Consider the following 5,061-nt stretch of genomic DNA (forward strand, 5'->3'; position numbering starts at 1 on the left):
CGGGGTATATCGTTGAGCCATTGGGAATAGCACGAGTAGGAGATGATTGGTTTGAGCATGCTGAAAAGCATTGCCTGAGGACAGTAGCGTATATTGATGGAATATTATTGGATCGTGCTATTGTGGACACGTGATCCTTTGTCACAATATTATGAATTTGGAATTGATGGAGAGGTTGGGATTAGAAATAAAAAAATATGCCTCCACGATTCTCCGAATGGTGATGCCAGTTTAAGGCGACCTAAAGGTTGTATTACTAAATTCCATGTGGCCATTACCAATGTGGAATGCATTCTAGACTTTAGGGTTATTAGGTTTGCAAGGTGACCTAGCTATCAGGTATTACAACAGACCATAGATCTTACAAGCAGATTGTTAGGTTGATATATCCTTTGGCCGGTTGATCTTTGGCAGAGGTGATAGACGTGTAGTAGTAGATGCCTAATCATCCTGAATCTCCTCAAAGTAAGAGAGTTCCTTTATCCTCATCAAAGTTAGACACATTAGATGCTCCATCTGCTAGTGAGTCATCATCAAGTGATGAATCCAACGAGGGGTCCACTATCGAGGATATCTATCAAGTAACTTTGAATGAGCCAATAGAAGCTCAGGAGAGGATAAGAGATGCGAATGTAATTGAGCTAGACCTTGGCATGCTGAATAATTCATTGCCAATTAAATTAGGATCCATGCTCAGTTTGGAAGAAAGAGAGGACTATGTGTCCTTGATTCGAGAATTCTGTGACATCTTTTCTTGGAATTATGACGAGCTGAGAGGTATTCCTCCCAACCTAGTTGTTTATACCATCCCCTTAAAGGATGGAGCCACACTGTGTGTCAGAAAGTAAAGCATGCGTCTTTCAAGTTAAGGGATGGGCTATTTAAAGAATTGACCAAACTATACAAAGCTGGCATGATATTTCTGGTTCAACACATAGAGTGGTGTTCACCAATTGTTATCAAGAATAATAATAATAATCAAATTCGACTTTGCATAGATTTTAGAGAGCTTAATAAGCAAATGGTTAAGGATTACTATCCATTGCCATTCATTGATTAGATTATAGATCAATTAGTGGGTAGAAAAATCTATTGGTTTATGGATTGCTTTGCTAGATACAACCAAATGGCTATTGTAGAGAAAGACAAATTGAAAATGACATTTATCACAGTCTTCGGTACCTTTGCATATCATGTGATGGCTTTTAGGTTATGCAATGTGCCTGTTCTTGGAAACGTACAATTGATAAGACTTTTGGTGATATCTCCCCTGAGGAGTTAAAAGTCTTCATTGATGATTTAGGGAAAGCCACCACAAGGGAAAGGCAGTTGACCATTTTAAGGAATTTTTAAAAGCGTTGTAGATAGTTCTGCATTGCTCTTAATCCTAGAAAGTGCATCCTTGGGGTGCCCTATGGGTTGTTACTCGGCCATGTGGTTAGTTCGGCTGGTATTGCGACTCAAAAAAGATAAAGGTTATAGTCGCTATGAGCCTGCCACACATACTCCAAAAGAAGTACATAGCTTTCTATCATCAGTGGGATATTATTGGAGATTTATCATTGCACTAGCAAAAAGAGCATTGCCATTGATGAACCTCATATATTTTAATTTTGTGTTTGAGTGGAATGAATCATGTCAAATATCCTTTGAGGATGTGAAGCAAGAATTAGCGAAAGCACCAATCCTAAAAGCACCTAGAAGAGGTGAATTTTTCTATGTATTTTCTAGTTGTTGACGAAAGTGATATTGAAGGTCTATTTAAAATCGATATAGCTTCCATCCCTTCTTGATATGCAACTATAACGCATTATTTATCTACAGGAGGATTTGGGGCTGCTCTATTAAAGTTGGAAAAGAGAAAGATTAAGCAGCAAACACTATGCTTTTCGATTATAGTGGGTGTCTTGTATTAGAAAAGGAGTAGATGATATTTATCGCGATGTGTAGTACATGATGAGGTACCATTCATTCTTGAGGAATGCCGTGATTCAGCTTATGGGGGACATTTTGTTGGATAGCTTACCACCCAAAAAGCCCTCTGTGCTGGATATTGGTGGCCATCAATTTTCCAAAGATGCTTTCAGTTATGTTAAGCACTGTGATGTCTACCAAAGACATGATGCAAGGGAAAATCAGATGTGACCTCTAAACCCTGTTTTGGTTACATTACCCTTTAAAAAATGGCGTATTGATTTTGTGGGACCAATATACCCTTCATCAATTGTGCGTAAGCGGTATATTATTATAGTGATCGACTACTTTACAAAGTGGTCTAAAGCTCGAGCAATGGTGAAGGATAATGCTAAGGAGATGGCTAGTTTCATCATGGAGCAAATTGTTTGCCATTTTGGTTCACTGAAGGAGATAGTGTCTGATCGATGGACACACTTCTTGAATAAAGTTATACTAGCCTTGACTAAAGCTTTGAACATTAAACATAATAAAACTACCCCACATAATCCTCAAGCTAATGGTCAAGTTGAGAGCACAAATAAACAATTGATGGAAATCTTGTTCAAGATAGTATCGGAAAGTAAGCGTGATTGGGATAAGAAATTGTATGTGGCAGTGTGGGCTTATAACACAACATTCAAGAGACCTATAGGTCACACCCCATTTAAATTGGTATATGTGGAGGAGTGTGTTTTGCCATTGGAAATAGAGCTTCCCACTATGTGTTTTGCTCTCAATCTTTCGTTGGGAGAGGCAGAAGCATTACAAGAAAAATATACTTCTCTTGCACATCTTAATGAGATTCGATTGCAAGCTTTACTACATCAAGAAGTAGGGAAGAAGATGATGAAATCCCTTCATGACCTTTGGGCTAAGAAGTACAAATTTGTGAAGGATTAGTTGGTGCTGCATTATGATGCTTGTCATGAGCTATTCCCAGGTAAGTTGGAACCCAAATGGGATGGACCATACAAAATTGTACGTTTAGGAAAGAATGGCTCTACAGTCCTTTTAGAAAATTTACAGGGGATAGAGTTTAAATCTAAAGTTAACTTTAATAAGCTAAAGCCTTACTATGCATAATGTGGGAGCTTATGCTCAACCGCCAAGACCCACGGACCGCTTATTGTTTCAAGGGTTCCAAGCCGAGTACTAATGGCTATCTCTCACCTAGCCGACGTGCCATCCATATCTACGGGTGTAGTGAGCTTACCTCCATGCCGTTTGAGTTACCTCCTCTCCCGCGCACTCCGATAGCTCCACGATCCAAGTGCAAGCTTCAAGCAAGCTCCATCCTCAAGCTCCACACTCCAAGCTCCATTGCCGCGAGCAAGACAAGAGAAGAGAAGAGAAGAGAAGAAGAGAGAAGAAGATGGAGAGCTTCTCCTCCTCGGTCCCTCACCCTCACACACTCACTCCCTCACACTCTCACACTCCCTCTCTCAAGCACAAGCTCAAGCAAGCAAGAAGAAGAAGAAGAAGAAGAAGAGGAGAGCTACTTTTGGCCACACACAAGTATGAGCTTTTCATTCACTTTTCAACTTTATATACAAAACCCTAAATCCCTTTTGGGCAGTCATCCCCTTTTCCCTTTTTTTATATGGCTGGCCGTAGCCTAGGCCCTTTTTCCCATTGTCCTTCTATCTTCCTAGCTTCCTTTCCACCGCCCGTCTACATTTACAAATTGCACGGGCGCTCCTTGAATTAAACCATGATGCGCTTGCACTCTTTTACAAAAGTTTTGACTTGCACTTTTCCTTGTGCGCCTTTCTCCCTTATTTAGGACTCTTCTCCTTGTGCGTCTTCGTCTTCCGTTTCTCTTTGCCTTGGCCTTTGTCTTTGTCTTCTGCTTTAGCTTTTTCGGATTTTCCACCTTCATTCGTTTGAGGGTTAACATTACCCCCCTCCTAGACGAGTGCCAATCCCATGGCACTCACCATCGTAGGTAGCCGGCTGTAGCATGCACCGAAGACGTGGGTGACAAGGACGCCTATGGTTTCCGTGGAGGAGTGTTGGTGGTGGTGTGGTAGAAGGTCCTAGGGGCCAGTTGATGGCCAAGGTGGCTGGTGGAAGGTTGTTGGAGTTGGTGGTAGGGCTATTCTATGTTGGGGATTGCATTGATGGCCAGCACAAGTGTTGGTTTGTTGGGGATTCTGCACATGACGATTCTTTGCGGGCTTGTCGGATGGTAAGGGATAAGCATTCAGAGTTGGGTGTTGATGAAGAGCAAACGACACTTTCGTTGGAGTCTTCAACACCTGCAATTGAAAACCTCTCATGTGGTCTCTCCCTAAGGGTAGTGCTAGTCTTCTCTATTGTGCACAAGACATAGTGTAATTAGTTTGGGAGACATGTCAAACTCTAAGCAAGCTGAGAGTATTGTCCTGCACTTGAGGACCCAAACTGGGTATATACTTCGGTGCAAGTATTATGTGAGTGCTTGTGCATACTTAGATATTACTTAGTTAGAAGACTGTCAGCCTGGTTCCTTGTATAGTAATGGGTCAGTGAAGCAAGAGGCTAAGTTGATGGAAAATTTTGTCGATGAAGACGGGGAGTACACTTGAAGATTGCTTGAGACATCATTATGGTCTTGTCAAGGCCATGTAGCATAATTGAGCTCCTTGATGTCTAGCTCTTGGTGGCTAGTGACTACTTGTAGTACTTGAAAAGTATGGTGTACTTTTCCATTGTCTTTCATGCCTTGCTTACCACTGTTGATTGTAATGGCATTGAGATGGAGTGCAAAAGAAATGGCAAGTGGTTCAGGGTGACAAGTCTAACCATAGGCGAGGTGAGCTCCCTAGGTATGTCCTGCCCTTGATGTGCCCTGAACAATTGTGGGGGATGTACAAAGGGCTAGGGAATTAGGGATGGAGCCAGCTGACCAAGGTCACTGGGCATACCTAATTTGAGGACCCCTAGGTGTGGTGCTATGATCGTGTGCATTTTTCTTTTTCTTTTTCTTTTTCTTTTTCTTTTCTTTCTTTCTTTCTTTTTCTTTTCTTTTCTTTTCTTTTCTTTTCTACTTTTTTTTTGGTGGGAAAAGTGAATACAATCAATGCCATACATTGAGACTGTTAGCCTTTCATTTGGATTGAGAAA

This window comes from Lygodium microphyllum, chromosome 5 (genome assembly GCF_053477565.2).
Source record: "Lygodium microphyllum isolate KBCC chromosome 5, Lygodium_microphyllum_v1.1.10, whole genome shotgun sequence".
In the NCBI taxonomy this organism is placed as follows: domain Eukaryota; kingdom Viridiplantae; phylum Streptophyta; class Polypodiopsida; order Schizaeales; family Lygodiaceae; genus Lygodium; species Lygodium microphyllum.